Here is an 11,190-nt window from a genome sequence, read left to right as displayed (position 1 = left end):
AGGTGGCTCTGCTTTGTTCTGCAGTTGGTTCAAAGCCAGGTAGAGTTCCTGGCGTTGTGCATGAAAAGCTTTAAAAGTCTGCCTTAAGGTGCTTTAACATGCTAACAGTAATTTCCAAGTACTTATAAAAAAATTGTTAATTTTTCACATAAATAATGGAACCCTCAAAACCAGACAGTCATTTCAAACACTATTTCAGATGATCCCTTTTATTTAGAAGCCCTGTACTTCTTTGTTTTGAATAAAAGTCACATAGTCTTTCTTCAGCTTATTAAAAAAAAAAATTCTACCTATAGTTGTATTTTTTATTTTATTCTTATTTGTTTAACATTTTTTATTAGTTTCAGGTGTACAAAATAATGTAATAGTTAGACATTTATCATTTATGTCCCTCACACAGTGATACCCCTCCCCCCATCTACTACCCCTCTGACATCGCACACAGCCGTTACATTTCCACCGTCTCTATTCCTAATGCTGTACTCCACTTTTTGTGTATTCTTGTATATTCTCCACAAATATATATATATATAATTATATATATATAATATATATATTATATATATATAATTATATATATGTAATTGTAGTTGACATTAATTATTGTTCAGCTTCAGCTTCAGGTGTACAGTACAGTGATCAGGCTTCTACATCTTCCCTGAGGTGGTCTCCCTAATGGGACAAGTGTCCATCGGATACCCTACAAAATCTTTACATTATTGATTACATTCCCCAAATTGACTTTCATGTCCCCGCAGCAATCTTGTGGTTACTGATTGTTTTCTAATCCCCTCACCTTCCCCCTTAACCCCACCCCCTCCCATCTAGCAACCCTCAATTTTTCCTCTATGTTTCTGAGACTGTTTCTGATTAGTTCATTCGTCTATTCTTTTCTTTAGATTCCACATATAACTGAGATCACATGGTATTTGTCTTTCTCTGTCTGACTTATTTCACTTAGCATAATGTTCTCTAGGTCCATCCATGTTGTTGCAAATGGTAAGATTTCATTCTTCTTTATGGCTGCGTAATACTCCATTGTATAAATACACTGCCAGCTAATGAGACCCTGGGTCCTGGGTGTTGTATACCAACGTTCATCATCATTCCTCTACCAATGCTGTTGCTGCCATCGGTATCCTTATGTTCCCTCTTGCCGAACCTGTCAATTCTTGTCTCAGCATTTAATTTATGTATCACCCATTCCATTGCTTCTCGGCTTTTATTAGCATTTGAAGATACCGTATTTGCCATCAGTCCTTCAAGATAAGTGCTGAGACTGACTCCTTTCACAGTGATTATGCCTTTTCGAGTCAAAACATTTTTTTCTGGGTCCTGAGGATGTGGTTTATATATGAGTCTCTCATCTACTGAAACCATATTTGTAAATGAAATATTCGTGGATTTCAGTTCCACTGTTTTCTCTACAGAATCAACTACAGAATGTTCTTGCACATATGTTTTAGTTCTTGCTGCACCAACAAGAGAAAACAATGGAAGGCAGTCCCCACTCTGTGCTGAGAAGCCTATGGCTGTGAAATTTTCCAGAAGGATCTTATATGTCTGTCCAATACATCAGCTGCAACCATACTTGGGTTCATAGGGTTTGGGTATTTCTGCATTGCAGCTGCTGTAACCGTTTCCTATAGGTGGTCAAAGAATTGCTCTGAAGTCCAGATCTTCGTGGTGTCGGGGCCTGCATGATATCCCAGCAGCACAGAGGCAAAGAGCTGGTTTGGTATTTTTATATGGTCCAGAGCCTACTTACATGAAAATAAAGAATTCAGCTACAGCAAAAAATGCAGCAGTATCTATTATTTTTAACTTTATGAAAAATACATAAAACACACAGCAAGAATACCTGGAACTCTTGAAGCAAAAGTGAATTAATATTAGAAATTTAGTTTTCTTCATTTGTCAGTGTACAGATGCCCTTGAAATTGCAACTATTTGGTTCATCCTGACAGGTTTTCACTTGCTTTGCAGCCATTGGTTTGAAAAAGAATAGTGGCAGAAAATAACTTACATTGTTGAAGTGATGATTAAAAATATTAATCAGATGGGACCCCATGATTCAGTTCTTTTCACTGGAGAATATTTTTAGGGTCAGTGAGAGGATCATTAAAGGCATTTCTTGTCATGATTGGAAATTACAACTATTCCACATATTTTTACTATGGTCTTACACAGTCTTCTTACAATTTATTCACCCTTGTATTTCAGTTTCCTCAAAAGCACTCCTCACTCTGGTCAAGTTAATCTCTCTGTCGTCAGCAAACTGTCTTGTGTTTTGATTACTGTTCTTCACTCTTTGCATTGTGTCATACTTTCTTTTTCATCTTTTTGCCTCTTCCAGTCCTCGAGGTCCAGCTCTCAAGATCCATTTCAAGTCTTATCTCTTCCAGTTATACTGACCCTTTTCTCTATGAACTCCAAATGCATTTGACATTTGTTTTGGGCTGGAAAGTTAGTTGTTTCAAAAGATTTTAATTGTGTTAAATTAGGTAAAATGCCAAATTATTTCTAAGATTTGTCACAAAGCAATTACTAATGTAAATATATCTTCTGACCTACAAAGTGTTTTGGGGGAATGGAAAATTTGATATTCAGGTATATTCTAAACACTGGATGGTAATCTTAGTCATTGATATTGGGAAGCTATTATATTTTTTGGTTATTTTCTAAAAATCAGTTTTTGTTTGGTAAAGTCCTTGGACCTTACACTTAAGAAAACAGTGCCCACAGTAATCAGCATTTTGTAGAATATGATCGACACAGAAATGAGTAAGAGTTCATGGTATTTTTCTATTACTATTTGTAAATTCCTTAAACTATTTACCAACGATTATAAGTTATTCTTGTAGAATATGTGAATTGAGATCATTTGGATCACTAGAAAAAAATTATTTTTCTTTTTTTTTTAATTAAAATTTATTGGGGGTGACAATGGTTAGTAAAATTACTTAGGTTTCAAGGGTACAATATTTTAATACATTATCTATATATCTGGGTGTGTTCACCACCCAGAGTCAGTTATCCTTCCATCACCATATATTTGACCCCCTTTACTCTTATCTATCACCCCCGACCCTCTTACCATTTGGTAAACACTGAACTATTGTCTGTGTCCATGAGTTTTTGTTTCTTTGTTTGTTTGTCTTGTTCTTTTGTTGCTTTCAGTTTTATATCCCATGTATAAGTGAAATCATATGGTTCTTGACTTTTTCTTTGTGATTTATTTTGCTTAGTATAATAATCTTAAGATCCATGTATTTTGTCGCAACAAATTTTACTTTGATTATAAATCCAAAATTAAAGTCATTTTTCTCATACTGATTCTACAAGCAAGTCAACTCATGAGAAAAATTGTAACATTATGATGTTTTTACTATGTGTGATCCTTCTCCTGACATCTTTTGTATTCCCAGGATTTCCCGTAGTTAAGGACACCATGGATGTGGTCCATGACTAGCTTCAGGGTTCTTTCTCAAAGGAAGATATTCTTGACACTAGATTGGAGTAATGTAGAGCCACCAGGCTCTAGTAGTAAAAAAATTAATCCAAAAGGATGATGTACCAACATGCCCACATTTTAAGCTCATTAAGCATCTCCAGTGATTTCACAAACTGCATATAGTCAATAAAATCCCAAATGCTTTCTAGCCCAAATATTTCCCTCTCTTAATTTTTTTTAAATAATGTCAAGGAAATTTCATCCATATGCACTTACTTTCAATTTATTTACTAAGCCAACTATTATTTGTAAAGATTGATATAATATTGTCTACTTTCAAAAGCAGGGACCCAGATATGCTTTTAAAATGTGTTTCCCTGTTATTTAGGAAGATAATTTTTGTTCAGAAAATCTCATTTGTAACCAAAAGTTTGGGTCATAGAAAAAACTAACTCTTCTGAATAAGCTTCAAATTTTTTCTTCATCCCTCTATGTTACTTCCATGTGAAGATGCACAAAGTATACAGCTAGAAACATTTTCAGATTAGGAACAGTTTTAGGTAATCCACTCCTGACTGTTCGTATTTTACTCTCCTACTCAAAAGATACAAGGTCATTTGTGACTGGAGTAAACATTGCCCATAACAGACTAAATATACTATTGATTACTTTTTTCTCTATGTTTAAGTTTCTTGGAAATCCCTATGCACAGTTAGGCAAACATATTATATGGAATATACCAGAAACATATGAATGACTGATAAATAAATTATTTAAAGCTGTCACTCTAGCCTTAGGACTTGAAAATATTTTTGTATTTAAACTGTTATGCCATAAATTTTATGTAGTTATTGTATGAAATACAAAAAGGAGAGGTTTTATACTATGGAACATGTGGATTTTAAGATAAGTTTACTTTCATGTTTACTTTCATATGTTAAAGGAGAAAAAATTAAATCTTTCATGTGTGTGCTAGACAAGTTTTAGTTATCCACTTAAATTATTCTAGGAGAATAAAATCATCTTACCTCCTTCATCTTCTATAAATGATTGAAAATTAATTTTTCTTTTGACATCTATGCTAATATAATGAAGGACTTGAAATTATATGTGTAGTGATTTTTGCGTTTCAAAGTTGTGAAACGTGTCAAACTTGGTCAAAACTTGTTCTTTAATCTCTAAACTATCTAGAAGACAACTTACAGCTGATTAGTGACGTGGAGAGAAACCTGCTGTTTAAAAACTTTCTTGGGGAAGGAAGAGTCGCAATATTATAGAAAAATTAGTGAATATTTATTGATGTTAGACATGATAGTGAGTCTCCAAAGGTATATCTGATTTTTAAACTGCAGTTTGATGTCCGTCTGCTCTGAGATTTTTGTTGTGCCTCAGACTGCTAATTTTCAAATATGTTCTATATATTTATACACAGGCTATAGTAGTCCTGGTGGAATCATTATAATCTATGAAGTAAATAGTATTACTTAAAATATCCAGTTTGTATTTTAAAGGCAGTTTTAAATAGTGCAAAATAAAATATGTATAATCAGTTGGATCAATAATGTGTTTCAAAGTCCTTGATGAGTATTTGCATAAGCTGAATTTTAAAAAAGTACACAAATAGGTATTTAGACATCTTTAGAACCTTTACAGTCTATCATGCCATCTTCTTTACACTTCTATGAGGAATTTCTTCCATTAAAAAAAAAAAACTGTTATAAAAGGAAATTGACAACTTTTAAATAATACTCTTAGAGAAAATCTCCAAAGCCGGGAAACTTTAAGTGAAGGCTAACACTTAATTCCTCACTTTTTCTGCTTATTCTTACATGTTGGAGGGCTCTCAGATCTGTATGGTAGGAACCATATGTGCTGCAATAACAAGATACAATGGAACAAGTTACGGATGGAGTGTCAGCTTGGCATCCCCCGCCCGAAACTCCTTTCTCTCCTGTTTAGTTTAAACACAGAAGAAAAGCACTTTTGAGCTGTATTCATTTTGGTGCATTACAATCCTAGTTGCCTTGGTCATAGTATCAGATGACTTAAAATCTCTATCTAGAAAATGAAATAAAGCTCATCTAGGTAGCTAGTATGTGATTGCATTACCTGGTTAAACATGTTCAGCTGAATTATTAATTTTCTGTCTTGTTAAGTACTGGATTCATGGCTGGAAGTGAAAATACATGCAATGTGAAAATATGCTGGAAAACAGTTGTAAAACCATCACTAGGTCTCAGTATTGCATGACTTCTTGTGAGACAGAGTGACATGTTTCTTAAAACAGGATCAGCTGTCATTTTCACAGGTTTATCCAAAGAGTTTATATTGCAAATTATATATTCTAAAAATTTAGATGACAGAAGGTTCATCTAGGATAATTAATAGACAACAAATGCTGGGAAGATCAGGGGAAATCGCACCTATCTTGGAAAAATTACTCAATATTATCATGGACTGTTGGTCCAAGATGGAGAAACCTTTTCTGACATTTAGAGAGTTTAGCAACTGTTAGAGTTTGTTTTATGTCAAAGTCACAGCTTCAGTTTATTATTGCTTATTCAACTTTACTGTACAGTAGCAATGACATGGAAAGTGATGTGGTCTATGAAGTATACGAGAAAGGAATAATTGTTTGCTGTTATTGTTGTTTATTTCTTTGGTGCATTCCATATGATCACAGTATATTTAACAGTTACATTTTGTTTATTTTGGAATAGTTACATATAGTTTAATTTGGAATAACAAATAAGAAAACATTTATTAGAGACAGGTAAAATAGAGTCACAATCAATTCACTTTTTCTTTCTACTGTGCTTCCCCGAAAATAAGACTGGGTCTTATATTAATTTTTGCTCCAAAAGACTCATTAAGGCCTACGTTCAGGGGATGTCATCCTGAAAAATCATGCTAGGGTTTATTTTTTTGTTAGGTCTTATTTTTGGGGAAACACGGTAGAAGATCTATTATTAAAGGTTGTGTAGTCCTACTTTCTACACCAGGAATAGTTTTTAATGTTGTAAAATGTTAAACCCTTTTCTTTTTTTTTTTTAAAAAAAAACCTTAAGCAAAAAGTAACTCAGGTTTTTAGAGAGAACACCATAGTAAGAAAAAAAAATTCAAGTCAACTCACTACTTAGCTTTCTGGACACATTACATTCTAAATAAATATTTTTCCAATACTGAATAACAGACTTCCACTTACTGATGATGAACAACAGTGCACTTAAATTATTGGAAATGTTGGTGAATAAGCTCATTTTTAAAGGTCAGCAATTTCCCCATCGGGCACAAATGTATAAAGTTCAGTGTTATTGGACTGAAAAAGGAGGTAGCAAAACTCTTGCACCTCACAGATGAAAATAATATGAAATGTGCTTGAAAGAGTCATCAAATTTTAATGAGAGTAATTGGATAAACCACCATCTCTCTGAATTTCAGTGGTCTCATCAAGAGGGAACTTTTAGGGTTATGATGAGAATTACATTGGCACTTTGCCCCCAAAAGTTCATTGGTATTAGCTAACCTCACCAGCACCATCAGCAATATCATTGTCACCATCTTCATTTTAATTATTATCAATAAAATTAGGCTCGCTGTTTGGGAATGTCAGGTTTTATGATTACTTAAGTTGTTCTTTGGATGATCAATATTTCTAAGGAGTATCTATCTTCATTAAATAAGAATTTTCTGAATACATAATTAATTAATTAATCCATTCTACAAATACTGAGTTAGCACCTATAATATACTGGAGCAAAGAATACTAGACCCTTCAATGCTCTCATGGAATCCAGATCTATATCTATATCTATATCTAGATATCTGATAATTATGAAGATAAATTTCATGTTATAATTGCAGGATGTGCCACAAAGTAGATGTATAAGTATGTTGTTACAAAAGCATATTAAGGAGAATTTGGCCTATTGAGATGAGTTATGGAAGACGTCTCCAAGGAAGTGACATTGAAGCTGAGATCTTCAGGAAGACTTTACTGAGGCAGGAGGAAGAGAGTATTCAGCAGAGGAAACTTCAGGTGAGGCAAGAGGGAACAAAGCAGGTTAAGGGAAGTGAAAAAAAGGTAGGTGTATCAGAAGCAGGCAGTTTGAGAGGGAGAGTATGGAAGATATGTCAATAAGATGTGCAAAGGAGAAACAATTAAGAGGCTTGTTCTCTAAGAAAAAATGGAGACTATGGAGGTGTTTGATGCACTGAATGACTTAATCAAATTTCTTTATTTACTTCAGTTATTCTGACTTTAGTGGGATTTTAGTCTGAACAGTGCAAGAGTAGAAGTGGAAAGCCCAGTAGAAGTGGAGACTATTTTAATGGTCCACATAAGATGTAATGGTGGCTTGAATGCGAATAGTGGCACCAGAGATGAACAGAAATGGATAAATTCAATAAAATTTAGGAAATTTCACAGGAGTTTCTAATAGATCGGTTATATGGGGGAACATTTGTGAAGAGAGTTGTTAAAGATGGCTCCCAAATATCTGGCTTGCCCAACTGGATCATTGGTGGTGCCATCATTGTTAGTAACATTGGGAGGTAACCAAAATTAGAATAGAGAAGTAAAATGAGGTCAGTTCTGAGCAACTTAAGTATGTGATGATATAAGAGAGCTGAGTGAAAATGTCAAGGCAGTTGGTCACCTGAAATGGGAGGGCTAGACTGAAGAATTAAGTTCATAATTTAGCTCCATAAGAATTGCATGAGTTTCAAAGAGACTGTGTAGGAAGAGAGTACGTTGTGAAAAGACAGGGTGACAACACCAAGGCTCATATCCAGGGAGAAGAGAGTGGGCCTGAAGAGAAGAATGGCCAGAATAGAAAGGAAACTAGAGTGGCATGTCATGGAAGCCAAGGGAAGTGAATGTTTCAATGAAAGTTTGGTAAAGCGTAACTTATATATTTTTAGAGGTTAAGTAAGATGACTAAAAATATGTCAATTAGACTTACTAATTTTATTTATTCATGTTAATTATTATTTTTTCAATGTTAATTAAATCTGTATCATTGGTAACTTCTGTGGAAGCTACTTCCACTAGCATGTGTATTTCTGTGTTTATGTAGTCAGTAGGGAGCTGCAAAAGACAAAGTGGGCTAGGTTGATGGCTAAGGGGAATGTGACCAAAGAGAAATAAATATTATACACATTTTTTTAGAGAAACTTGAGGCTACTTTCAAGGTGTTTATAGTTTTGTTTCTTTCCTGTTGAGATTTTTAAAAAATCTCAGGGTGGAATTTTATGAGTTTTTTTTTCTTTTCTTTTTCTCTTTAAGGAAATTCCCATAGTGAAGGCTGCTCTGATAATTTGTCAGGGTTTTAATTTTTCTTTTTAATTTTAATCATCTCCAACAATAGATATATCTCTAGGATTGCCACTGAACTCATCATGTGCAGAATGAATTTTTGATTTCTTCTTATTAATAGCCAATCCCAGTTCATGATTAAATCACCTATATTTCAGGGTAATTAACTATTCCATTTATGAATCTATCTGGTCACTTTTATAATAGGGACATAACCTCTATGTTGTGATAACTGACTAGACTAACACAGAAGTCACAGGCTGATCACTTAGAATTAGTCAAATCAACTGAGTTTATTGGGCACTTACTTTTGGATTCACCCAGTGGACTTTCCTTACACGGTGATGTTGATTTTTTTTTTTAATGGTATGTTAGGAAAAAAATTGTACTTTGAGAAAAAAAAACAAGTATAAAATCATCTGATGTGGATGATGAATAGTTCTGAAAGCTTCTGTAAATTATTTCTTTTCAAATTTTGGGTATTATAAAATTGAGATCTTTACATTTTCAAGTTTAAAACATTTCCCCACTTCAATGGAATAATTGTTTTTCAAAAGAAAATTGACTTAAAAGTAGATTTCTTCCTTAATTAAATGGGAACCTAGGCTACATAAACAATTCAGATTCTTGTTTAAAAGTAATTTTTTTCTTGCTTCTGGGTCTACCAGGCCTACCAGGGGAATAAAATACAACAGCAATAAGGATTTGTAGCAGCTCAAAACTTCCATGGTGCCCAGAGCAAACAGGATGACAGAGTTTAAGCTTCTCTTAAGAAGAGAATCCATTTTTTGTTGGGTTCTCCAGCACCTGCCCCTCCCCGGCATTGCAGAGGCATTTCAGAGACATAATATTGCAGTCTCTACCACTGTTAAATCAGCAGGGATGTATCTGTAGCTAATGGCTATGCCTTTCTATTCTGCAGTTTGACTAAACGAATGGGCTGTACTGTCAGTTCTAATAACTTTGGAAATGAGAGGCAGGCTCCTGATCCCCTTATGAAGCATTATGTTCGATCTCACCATATGAAACAAGTATCTTGATCCCTGCTTCAAACCATGGCAGTGCATGCCTGCAAAATTCCATAGAGACACCAAAGTGTCCCACATATTGTGGCAAATTTCCCATAATGTCCTACAAGTTGCAACAGAATCCATGGGAAAAGTAGGAGGAAATTATTTTCCTGCATGGGGATTGCACATGTGGGAAGGCTAATCCACAGGTTCCTGCAAGAATGGAGAAATACATCTGGTACATTTTTGAAGCACATCATGGAATGGTTATTTTGCATCTCAATTTTACACATTGGGGAAGTATTTGGAATGAATGAATTTCTAATAGATGGGTCTAGACTATGTGTTTATACATTGCATCTTTTTGCTATTAAGAAAGTTGTTTCCCAAAAGAATGGTCTTAGCCCTGGCAATACTTACAGATGGCCATCTCCCCAAACTGTAGGTTCTTAAAGCAATTAGCATTGACATCACAAGTAGATGACAAACTAATCCTAAATGCATTGCCTTTTAAAAGGGCGTTCCCTAAAACATAGTTGGTGAAAGTATGAGTTAAATTAAAACATGTGGGAGACAGTGTGTTTATACTTTGTTCCTAAGCAATAGGACAATAAAATATGTTAGTAAATAAATGAATGTTCTGTTGTCCACTTTTACTATTCTTCTATTTACTTCTTCTGTGTAAAATGGAAATTAGGTTTCTAACAGCAGTTTTATTATTATGACTCTACAAAAACTTTGTCATTCCCCAAGTAGGATAAATTTGATAAGTAAATTATCCTTTTTGTACTCATTCCTTCTGAACAAGGGCAACTGCTCTCCACTGAACACTTTTACCATCCCAAGCTGAGTTTGACATAATTACCACACTAGAGCTAAGATTCACAATCTGATTGCCAATGTCAATGGGGAATGAAGGCTTTCATGAAAAACAAACCTTGTTAAATATCCTCAAGGCTCAACATTAATCCTACTCATGAGCAACTAAAATACCAATTTATGATGCATTTGTATTTTAATGGTAAATCTGGAAATCTTATGGATTTTCATCCTCAGACATAGATGCTTGAAGGAGAATAAACTCTAAGAGCAGTTACACAGATTTACATTTTGGATTAGGATTTAATTCCACAAATAATATTTTGAAGTCCCTGCTATGTGTGAGATAGGCTAAAATAAACTGTAATAGTTTTTTTTTTCATCTTTGAGATTTTCTTAGCCCTAAATAAGAAGGAATCTCAGTAACTTAAAGTAGTTGAATTATTTATTTATTTATTTATTTATTTTTTGCTTGTATCTGGGGATACTGTTCAAGATTGATCCTTAAAGGTGGGGAAAGCTAAATATTCTCTGCACTTCTCATGTCCTAGACTATGTGCTAATAGCTTTATTTATTCCATAGACCAATA

General features: G+C 34.1%; 1 pseudogene; it reads right to left on the bottom strand.

The window, feature by feature from the left end:
- Window positions 1-1,103: 1,103 nt before the first annotated feature.
- Window positions 1,104-1,676, bottom strand: LOC117026304 (PRELI domain containing protein 3B-like; annotated as a pseudogene).
- Between the last annotated feature and the right edge of the window lie 9,514 nt (window positions 1,677-11,190).

Source organism: Rhinolophus ferrumequinum, chromosome 8 (assembly GCF_004115265.2).
Source record: "Rhinolophus ferrumequinum isolate MPI-CBG mRhiFer1 chromosome 8, mRhiFer1_v1.p, whole genome shotgun sequence".
Taxonomy (NCBI): domain Eukaryota; kingdom Metazoa; phylum Chordata; class Mammalia; order Chiroptera; family Rhinolophidae; genus Rhinolophus; species Rhinolophus ferrumequinum.
The sequence above is the reverse complement of the archived record's forward strand: the minus strand, read 5'-3'. Positions and strand labels throughout refer to the sequence as shown.